The sequence below is a fragment of the Periplaneta americana genome, chromosome 12, assembly GCF_040183065.1.
Source record: "Periplaneta americana isolate PAMFEO1 chromosome 12, P.americana_PAMFEO1_priV1, whole genome shotgun sequence".
NCBI lineage: Eukaryota > Metazoa > Arthropoda > Insecta > Blattodea > Blattidae > Periplaneta > Periplaneta americana.
This window is the reverse complement of record NC_091128.1, coordinates 14,415,321-14,427,340: the sequence shown is the minus strand read 5'-3', so window position 1 is coordinate 14,427,340 and position 12,020 is coordinate 14,415,321. Positions and strand designations below refer to the sequence as shown.

At 34.2% G+C, this 12,020-nt stretch overlaps 1 long non-coding RNA gene across 1 annotated transcript; it reads left to right on the top strand.

Annotated features, from left to right (window-relative positions):
- The first annotated feature begins 513 nt into the window (after positions 1-513).
- On the top strand, positions 514-1,174 carry LOC138710016 (uncharacterized). Its single transcript, XR_011335018.1, has 3 exons — positions 514-743; positions 850-947; positions 1,072-1,174. It is a non-coding gene; the product is annotated as an uncharacterized lncRNA (long non-coding RNA).
- The last annotated feature ends 10,846 nt before the right edge of the window (positions 1,175-12,020 follow it).

Below are 12,020 nucleotides of genomic sequence, written 5' to 3'. Positions count from 1 at the left end.
GCGTCTAAATTTAATATAAGCTTGAGCAATCTGTTTTATATATGATCTAGGGTTTTAGTTATGATTTTAGCTGGGAAGGAGAAGTGTGGAGTATCTTGCATTTACATTCTTTGCCGATCAACAATGGCGGAGCCAATGGAAACGTTTCATTAACGCGGGCGCCAAATGGAAATCAACTGATTCACAACAGACATAATGGCGAAACGTGTTTCTAACTTTTCCAAGGAAGAAAGACCGTGTTGTCAGATATAATAAGAAATTATGATGTTGTAGAAAATAAATCCTACAATAGTGAAACTCTGGAGAAGAAGAAGGCGGCGTGGAGGAAAATAACAGCTGTTTTTAAGAGCAGTTTTCCTCAGAACCCGCCACGTGATACAAATACGTTAATGGGTAAGTTAAAAGTAATTTTGCTATTTTATTCACAAAAATAACAGTTACACCTTTCAATGTGAAATATTGAAACATGAGAAATAAGCTTTAAACGCGAAAAATTAACAGTTAAGTGAACATGTGTGTGCTAAATTACGTCCGGTATATTCACAGGCCTATGGCGTAGATTAAAGCTGCAAGCCAAATGCAGCTTGGACAAAAAAAGAAAGATCAACAAAGGAACAGGAGGTGGACCTCCAGGAAGCCCGATTACGACTATAGAGGAAAACGTAATAACGGTATTGGGTGATTCCGCCGAACCACTAGAAAACCCCTACGACGATGAGGGAGGATATGCTGAAGAGATACCGGTACGTGAAATGTATACTATAAACAATCCTATATTCTTGGTGTCTTATGAGAGTAAAAAAATATATATGGCATGATGTGCGTTTTATTTGTTCCCTGTGAAAACAGATTCCTATGGAAGAAACCCTGACATTGGATGTTCCCGTGCTCTGTTTACCCGAACTGAACGACACCGCAGGCGTGAATCCTTCACCTCAAACTCCACGGTAAGCAAGAATCAGCAGTAGTGAATTGTGTTGTGTCTACTGGATGCATAGTACAGTATTTCATAACAGGAAAAATTAATCGTTTTTTTCTCTGTACTTAGTCCATTTTTTTGTGATTTTCCAGAGTAAAGTCCAATAAAAGGAGGAGCCAGGAAGTGGACGAGGCAGATGAGATGATGAGAGAAATTCACGCTAAACAGCTGCAGGTGTTAGAATTACAAGAAAGGAAGGCATTATTGGAAATTTATTTAGTTGAAAAAGAAATTTTAAAGAAAGGGTATGAACTTCCTGAATGGCACACACAGAATTAGTCAACCACATGTTAAAGTGTCTCATAAATATGTATGAGTATGTTATTATAAATATTCAATAAATTGCTGTGTTTTTTTTTTTAGTTGTGAGTAGCCATGTAATTCTATCTTGTGAAATGGTTATCGATTATCAGCTGACGCCATCTGTTCCCTGTCATGTCATATGCTGGTGGACCAACTGGTACGTCATCATTTGGTATCTCTCCTTCAAGGTCAAGTTCACCGTGCTGCACATCCAGGTTATGTAGCACAGCAGTCGCAACGATGATTTTCAGAATTTTCTGTAGCTTTGTTCGCAAACCAAATGCAAGGCAGGGAAATCTCTTTTTCCATACACCAAAAGTTCTTCCCACTACGTTCCTGGCCAATACATGAGCTCGATTATAACGCCGGTCAGCTGCATTTCTTGGGTTCAGAATCGGCGTAAGTAAATATTTCTTGCATGCATAACCAGAATCCCGTAAAAGATGTCCTCTAATAGCTCCTCTTTCCAAGCGGTCATAGATAGTGGAATTCCGAAATATTCTACTATCATGCGTTGAGCCAGACCAGCGAGCAACAATGCTCCTGATTTTCATCTTTGCGTCACATATCACCTGCAATCAAATGAAAATGCTTCTATATCATATTGTCTCTAATGTCTATGTACGGAAATTGATATTTTTGGTAGTAATATTGTCACTAGGATGAGTGGTGAGGCAACAAATTACTTTTTAGGAACACTTGTCGTTACTTACTTGGCAGTTAATGGAATAGAATCCCTTCCGGTTTATGTACACAACAGCTCTCTCACGATTTGGACAGGTAATTCTAATATGAGTGCAATCAATGGCACCTATTATTCCCGGGAAATTATCTCTAGAAAGAACGAAATAAATAATATAATCACGTTCTTAACGAATATAGATTAATAATAATGAAATGAGTTATAGTATACCTGGAAAGGACAGCGAAAACATTCTTAATGAAAGGGAGTTCGTCATCGTCAGGGAAATTGATTACTCTTACCTCAAACTGTTGATAGCAGTCAGAACACGATCAATTGTCCTGCACACGGTCGATGCACTGACATTCACAGTATCACCATTCACAGCATAAAATGCACCGGTTGCCAAGAACCGTAACGTCAAAAGAAGCTGCAGTGTTATAGGTAATGGACAACATCTCGTGTCATGCTCAAGTAAATGTCCGATATCGCGCAGTAGGTCCCTTGCAGTTTCCTTTGAAAAACGAAAGCTTGCTTTAAATTTTGCGTCTCCATATGTCTCAAAAGGATTACTACGATCAAGCAAAAGATTGCGACGTAGAGGAGGCCGTCGAAGTAGAAATCGTCTCAACACACCAATATAATTAACGTGCTCCATTGAATTTACACTGATACACTCGTTCCTTGTGTGAGATTGAGGTTAAACAGTGTTCTAGACGGTGTTTAAACATAGACTGCTAAACATCGGTTTTAGACATCGTCTTCGCAACGTGGCAGCCATACTTAGGCATTGTTTAACCTTAAACATTGTCTAAATATTGTTTCTGCAATTGACCCTTAATGTTTTAATCTAATTTCATTTCATAATTACCTCTACTGAACTTCTTGATAACCTGAAATGCGATTTGAAATCAAAATCGCTATACTGTGATATTATGGAAAAATAATTACCGGTATGTATTTTTACATGTTTCTCGCGGATTGCAGATAATAGATCAATATCGCTATCACTGTCGCTAGAAACAATGGAATCTGAAGATTCGTGCGTAAGTTTATTTACTAAAATGTTACAAGCGGCGAGCTCCATATTCAATCAACTCATTTGGCTGTACTGCACATTTAGGTTAGTGGAAGGTATCCATCGCTTTCATCAGTCTCCAGAGAATGATGGAGCCAATGGTTCAGCGAGGCATACAGCGCTGGAAATAGGAATGAGCTGATGGATTTCAGCATTGAGTTACAGAACGTTCTGATGAATTGTCGATGGATGCGTACGAGCGTGTGCCGAGTTCAAGAACACGCATTATGACTAGCTGGTAATTAAGGCATATGATATGTATAAATAATGTAAGATACGTATATAATATTAAAACTAGTATGAAAAATAAAACATGAATTTCAGGTTGGTGTTAATTACTGTGTAAATTGATACTTCATGTTTGAGGTTAGTTCAACATGCGTAGTACTAGTGTGAATAGGCCTATTAATTTGAGATTTTCTGATATTTTTAATAGTTAACGATGGAAGATGGTAATATCGGTGGTGCTGCAAGTTTCTGTCCTTGAGGAGCAGTTGGATGTCATCATATGGCAGCGCTGCTTATACACGCACATCACAATGTGTCGGTGACTGACTAGTGCAGATGGAGTGTGAGAAAGCAGAAGGAAGATAGCGAAATTAAGACTATTGAACAATTGTTCCCAGCAGAAAAGGAATACAATCTTTTGAATAAGAAGCCTGCAGTGGACATAAAAGATAGGCCTAGTGTTTTCTTCATTGAAGGATCATCATACAGTTGGGTTTACTTGGTTATTAGGTTTAGAACATTGTGTATCTGGAACCATTTCTAGCACCATGTATGGAAAAATTTATCTTTTCTGAGAACTACAATAGTGCAAAAGATAAAGGGGCTTCCTTAAAGCAGCAATTACTCTGCTGATGAGACTAAGGGGCAGACAGTAAACACTAGATGGACAGAACTCAAAGAAAGTGTAGATTTACTGCAAGTAACTTTGTATCTTACTCAAATCCTGTCAGAAGGATAGATTTCCCCCATTCGTCTTTAAAAAAACTTGTTGGTTATGATATGTCAAGTGTAAAAGCTGTGTAGTGAGGAAAACAGCATGAAGCAGTAGCTATGTTAGAAGTCTCAGGGTTATTAAAGTCACAGATTCAAGCAACAGGTTTATGGCTTCATTCAACAGGCGTACTAGGAGCAAGTCTTGATGGACTTCATGATATTCAGGGGAAAACATGTACACCTGAAATAAAATGCCCCTATAAATACAAAAACACAACATTGACTCAGGCACTGAAAGGGGTAAATGATTATATAATGTTTGTGGATGATGATGATTTTTTTTTAAATATGGGCCATTATTACTGTCACCAAATCCAAGGTCAGTTGCATATGACAGGTTGTGATATAGGATATTTGGCAGTATAGGCTCCACAGCAGTCTGTTGTGTATTTCGTTGAGAAGGACTCTTCATGGGAAAAAAAACATGCAAATATTGCAGTCATTTTTCATTCATAAATTCGTGCCATGGTTGCACGAACATAAGAAGTAATAATGTGAATAGACTTACATTAATACCCTTAACAGAAAAAAATGTGGTGAACAAATTTTCAAGTCATTGTAGTTTTCCAAATAAGGATCTGTGAAAGAAAAACCAAATTAGGAAAGAAGCTACACATTTCATTTCACTAGAAACAACACATCCAGGTGTAGACAAATATCTGGCGTCAGGTTGCCATGGCACCAAAAAATGTTTGTATGGTGCCTGAATTTTTTTTATCGAGTTCTAACTTTCCAAGATTTCAGTTTCTTTTAGGCTATGTTGTTTCGACCAATATATAATGTTCACAAAAACAGTCGTAGGAAGAAGTTTAAGTGTGTAATGTGTTTTATTAATTAATTATAATATTGTTTAATGTATTTGTAGTGAATATAGGGGCATTTTACTTCAAGTGTACATGTTTTTCCCCTCAACATCATTAAGTTCATCAGGACTTGCTCCTAGTATGCCTGATGAATGAAGCCATAAACCTGTTTCTTGAATATATGGGTAAAATGCAGTCTTAAAATTTTGAAGTTTTGTGTATATCTGTAATGTCAAACATAATTCTTAACAATACAGGTGAACTATCAAAACCAAACTGAAAACTGCTGTCAAGACGTTAACAACATGCTTAACTCCACTGTTCTATAGTGCTGGTCTTCTGTAATGTACTGTTTTACCCCTCTATTTTGACAGTCTCACACCTACGTGGCGCTCAAAAAAAATCCTTGATATCATAAAAGTGGGTTTCTATTACCAAATGTTGCAAGATGATTTTAAATGTGTTAAAATGTACAATATATGTATCTGTTGTGACAATTTATTGATTGTAGCAACTGCTATGGAGCTAAAACAGTTGTTTGATTTGTTCAGTCTAATATTTGGTTCAGAAAGATAATTATATTTCGTGTTGTAACTGTGAAATTTAGATCTATTAATATAATTGTTGAAGTTTTGCCAACACCTAATAAACAGGTTAGTATGCATAGATTTACGACAGCTAAAATTTTTTCTCTGATGAATAAAGATCTATAATGTTTATCATAAGGAAAGTCTGTATATCTTTTTTTTTGAGAATGAGAAATTTGGATACATAGCACTTACGTTACTTACTTACTGGCTTTTAAGGAACCCGGAGGTTCATTGCCGCCCTCACATAAGCCCGCCATTGGTCCCTATCCTGAGCAAGATTAATCCAGTCTCTATCATCATATACACGTCCCTCAAATCCATTTTAATATCTTCCCATCTACGTCTCGGCCTCCCAAGCAACACTCTATATCCATTTCAGGATTCGCCCATACGTGCTACATGCCCTGCCCATCTCAAACGTCTGGATTTAATGTTCCTAATTATGTCAGGTGAAGAATACAATGCGTGCATTCTCTGTTGTGTAACTTTCTCCATTCTCCTGTAACTTCATCCCTCTTAGCCTCAAATATTTTCCTAAGCACCTTATTCTCAAACACCCTTAACCTATGTTCCTTTCTCAAAGTGAGAGTCCAAGTTTCACAACCATAAAGAACAACCGGTAATATAACTGTTTTATAAATTCTAACTTTCAGATTTTTTGACAGCAGACTGGATAATAAAAGCTTCTCAACCGAATAATAACAGGCATTTCCCATATTTATTCTGTGTTTAATTTCCTCCCGAGTATCATTTATATTTGTTACTGTTGCTCTCAGGTATTTGAAATTTTTCACCTCGGATACATAGCACTGGTATACGAATGCATAAGATATTACACCATAGAGAAGTGCATAATATGAGTTTTGAAGATATGTTTGGGGATAAGAGGTTTTAAATGCCTTAATAAATTAATTAATCTGAAAGTTTAACATATAAGGTGTTACCATGTCAATTTAGTGTCCAGTATAATCCCTAATGATAAGAATCCCAACAGAGCTGTTCAGTGTGACTTCAATTCATGGCAATGCATTCCTCTGCCCTTCGGCATAAGGAATCACTCACCATTTGAATTTGTCTTAATATGTTAATAAGAAAGTCCTGATAACTATCCCCAGTTAATCTCTGTTGTAGCACGTGTGGCTCTATTAATCTGTCACTAAGAACGCCTGCCCATACGGTGATTGGGAATCGGTGCTGATGCCTTGTTTCTTCAACTGCATGGGGATTTTCATCTGCCCACACATGCTGATTATGAAAATTCACAACACCATCTCTGACGAATCCCGCTCAAATCTGCAACCAGACTTTTATCAGTATTCCTTGCGACCTATTATTATTCCATGCCAGGGGTGTCAACTACGGTATGATTATCTGGTAGTGTGCAGTATTGTAGGGCAGAGAAATGCATTGCCATAAATGGACGTCACATTGAGCACCTCCTATGAGCAAGTGTACAGAGCTCCGAAAGTATTTGTTGCAGGACTCATGTCTATTAGACATTATTTTCTTGTTTTGATGTATACTATCACCTCCTAAAATATTGGATACTTTTTTTAACATCCTGTATATTTCAGATTTTACAATGTTTCTTCAATGAAACAGACACTCTCTCTGAAAAAGTCAGAGTTAAACATTCTTTGCACTAAGTTTCAAGATAAAACATATTATGATGGAAAAGTACGAACCAATTCTAAAAAGATACAGGATATTAAAATATTAGTTAAATGTGTGAAACCGAAGGCACTGAGTTTTTTTTTTTAATTCTGAAATAGCCTGCAGGAGATACTACTGCCAGGGGAGGAGATGATAACTGATCAGTAATGGATAGAGAATATAACATAATGTATTTGAACAGCTTTTTTTTGCTAATTTTTATATATATATATATATTTTAAATAACGACTTAAACGACTTTTTATACAAGTAAACCTATTATTATCATCTAGCGGGTATTTGTTGTTAATTTTGAATACCTATAGTTTAAAAATTGAATTATTATGTTTTGTATTACTACTGGATAAACACAGCAGACTACTTCTTAACACTGTTTAATATTCTATAACCAAATTTCGGTGAATAAAAATAAAGATATATAAAATTTCAAATTGATTCTATTACTGGAAATCAATTTCCGTGCTAAAAGGCATGTCTGTTTTATATAATTATTTTTAAATGATTAAACAACTCCAAATATTTATCCATTATTGAAAACGTCGTGTCTGTTAGTACTCTACAATACTGAATGAGTGAAAAATATGTACAAAAAATCTTTTGAAGATACAACATTTTTTCCTTCTCCTGAAAACTTGTAAAAACTGACATAATGCCTTTTAGCTCTGACCGATTCTGATGATGTATATTTCACTGTATGAAATTTTATTTCATGATCACATGTTAGCGTCCCAGTTTGATATTCTGGGTAATTATGAAGTTAATATTGCTAATTTCTGTGTAATTTTTTCAGAATTTTTTGAGATGACATATTTTATGTTATTCAAGTTCAAATGTCAAATTACATGACCTTGCAAACTAAATGATTACAAATATAGTTGTGTTATATACGTATATCATTTGAAAGGTTTTTTTTCATTAGCTTTCGATTAAGGCCTTTCCCAAGTCTATAAATTAATTAGGCCTATTATTTGAGTTATACCAATAAATAGAGTCATATGCTAGAAAATCCTTTACTTTCTAAATTCTTTGAAGTCCTGTATTCCTTAAAGTATATAAGATATGAACCTAAAATTTTATATGAATATTTACTTTAACAAGATCTGCAAATATGTCAAATTTGATGAAGATCAGAGGATATAAGGTTGTGGGCTGAGTGATTTGGCATGGAATGACTCAATACAGGAAAAGTACTCTCATCTAAATCATTTATGTCATCCACCATTATAGTAACATTAAATTCATGAGGTACATCATTTACCACCTTTCACATTGAATCATTTACATAGATTTCATTTTGTGAAATTAAGATATTTCCTACTTTGTTCGATCTCATAATTAACTGAAAATAAATTTGTACTCTTAATTTTGCTTCTGTTTCATAAACCTCTCTGACAGATATGTGGTAATTCCCAGCACTCATTTGATGGTAGTTACCACGTCTGTCTTCCAGATCATCTGTTTGCACCCAACAAGTTAAAAAATAGTTCCTATGCATTATGTTGATCCAATGAAAATAAGTCAAGCAAGACAACTGTTGTGTGATAGAATGACGACTGCCTGCATACTGAAACCTGTCATTCCTTTGCTCAACCACACAGAAAAGCGAGTCTTAAATTCTGTAATATTCTGAGAATTTAGTGTATTGGTTCCTGGTACGTGTTTTTAGCTGGCTGACTCAATAGCTACTTAGGATAGGACAGTACTTAAAACCCTGAAACTTTTAACTTTTTAAGTGTTTTAATAGCCACCTGTAACATTTTAGTATTATGCACATTTTAATGATTAATGGAAAACACTGTTGAATAACCACTAACAATTTAACACGTCAGAATTTTATCATATTTCAATAAATTGTCCTCTAGGGCATGAAGGACTTTAAGAGCAGCAAAAGAAGCCTCTCCTCTGCAGCTATGCTATCACAGAAACATTTAAATCTAATAACTTGATCTGTTTGGTTCAGCCAGTTATTTCTGACATAACTCACTTTAAAATAAGTAGGCCTACACTGTCAAAAATAAAGTACAGGGGTCGCTCTGTGAGATTGCTATTGGGGCATTACAAAATAATGAAACAGTATTTCTGTTTATAGCATTGCTGAGACAATGGAAATCTATCTCCTCCAGCTTTAAAATAATACCGCTTCCAAACAAATACAAATGTTCGGCTTTTATGGTTGCAACACGCAAGATATGAGCTACATCTAAATAACTTGTGTCCAAACTTTGTGCCATAAAAACTGTGAATTGCCTTCTGCCTGACCAACTATTATATTCCCACTCTTGTAATCAAACTGGGCTTTTAAATGGATTTCATCCACGAGCAGTAAGATAATTTTATCTTCGTCTTTTAGAAATCATACTTTCTTGGGCAAATAATTTAAGAAATTTGAAGACTGTTGATCTATTATTGTATTTGTGGAAAAATTGTTGCAGACCCTACTTAATATAATTTCAAAAGGCAACAATAAACCTGAATTGCTTCTTATGTATCTGTAACAATGTAGCCTATGGATACAGATTGTACCAGTGACCAGAAAACCATTAACTTCCATGAATATCTCATGCTGACTTCTTACAATTTAACAGAGAAACTTGATCTATAAAAATAGCAAACTAATTGGCTCTTTTCCTGGCAGATCGATATACAAGCTGTTTAGCAAGTGTTGAATCAATTCCAGTTTGTCAGTAACTGCATATTCTCAATTTGTAAATCTAACACTAATTTCATTCACTATAGTGTTTAACTTACATATGTCACTGGAAGAGTTGCGTTGTCTATCCTTCTTACTTGTATATCTTTCACATGCACTATAACTAATCACTATTAATAACTACATAATATGCTACAGTATTCTGGGTAAGGAACTTCACAAATTAATAATAAGCACACAGGGGTACCTTTCGTCATAAGTATCCAATCACTGTCCAATTTCGATTTAGAAGTAAGTTCATCTGAAGAATTAAATATCATTTCCATTTGTTTATTATACACAGATAAACTCTCCTCCATTGAACCTTCAAGGCGATTGTATTGTAGACGTTCCCTACGATCAATAGGATTCTCCCAGGTTGATGATGCTTCACAAAGATATGAAGAACAGTCAGGAAGTTTTGAAGGTACAGTTTCCCTGAAAAAGGATGAGACGATTGAATATTCCTAAGTCTCAGATGTGAGACACTGCGCATGATCGGAGACCAGAGCACCGATACACAAGATAACGAATATTGAGTTACTTAAATTCAGACTATTTGGTTTGTTACTAGCATAGTTCCGAAATTCACTTCAAAAACTGCAAAAAATATGATAATATTATGTAAATGAAAGATAAATATATACATAAATCGTGTAGTTAAATCGACAATGGACCTTCATGACTAGATCGACACTCCACACAGAAAGGAAAGCTTTCATGTCGTTTCAATAGCTCAGACGGTAAGACTTCTGCGTGTTGTGTAGAAGAGTGCGAGTTCGATTCTTAGTCTATACAACGATTTTTTTTGTGTAAATAACGTTGAAATAGCTAAGTAACGTTGAAATAGAGTTTTACAAAGTCCTGAGATTAAGTGTTAATGATTGCAAACAATACAAAATTACAAGTTATAATATTATAAACGTTAATCTAATGAATGCATTTATACACACACACATATACAATGTAAATGCATATATATTAAAAACTAACAATTAAAATGAAATTATAAAAATATATATAATAATAGACAAACTTTTACAAAGGTTTAGAGTCCTTAGGCTGTGTAATTTGTTGAGTAATTATTACAATATTTTATTAATAGCTTTCCCATATGTGTAAGAAATGCACTTGCACAAAACAATTTTTGTTAAAAGTATGACTTTAGATTATTTCATTCTCACACCTTCAGTTAATTTTAACTATTTTATCTACGTGTTTGCAATAGTGTTTAATTTAGTATGCATTCAATTTTATTCATGTTATGATTGAATGGAAAAGCACTGTTGCAGTTATTGACTAATTACATATATTAATGCTAATTATTAAATGCATCTGTTAAGTAACCAATTGCAGTATCTTTTGCAAAATCTTGAATGTGTAAGTTGTCAATAATATTTCTGTACTATATACTATAATACGTTAAAAGAATTTGCAATAGATTTGGGATCCTCTACTTTATAATCATTGGTTTTTAGTGAAAAAATATTTTCTTTCTTAGGATATCTACAAGTTTAAATTTAATAATATTCCGAATAGATTTAATTGCATTATCTGAATTTTGTACTTTTCTATTCAAATATATTCTATTTTTGATAAATTACACTGTACTCCTTGCAGTATTTAAGAACATGAGGATCATTACATTGCAACTCATTACATATAGATTCTTCTTTTTAATACATGAGATTTTGAAGTCCCTGCGTTATCTACATGTTTTTACTTTTGAATTTTTTCACAACATTGAGTGGAGAAAATCCACTGAAGTGATTATGAAATTAAGTGAAAAATGCAATACATTAACTCTTAATATAGTAGTACCAGTATCATATACGTTTTTCCAAGATTCATTTTGTAGACATAAATGTAAATAATCATTAGATACAACATTTACGATCCTTTCTTAGTTTTTAAATTAATATTTTGAAATTGTTCAGTGACATTGGAAACACTTAGGATTTGTTTATCATGTTCAGACAAGCCAATGATTATAGGTTCTGTCGAATACTAATTCAGTCTAATTCTGTGTACAAAACATTTATCAATGGCTGTGCTACTTCAGCTTAGATTTAATTTGATTAGTTTCGCAACAGTTGGACTTCCTGTTATATCCTGTTATTTAGATATTTAATTTAGGGTTGATTTATTAACTCTTACTATGCAAGATGCCTCTTATTTCAATAATTCTATATCACGTTAAATAGTCATTGTCTACACTAA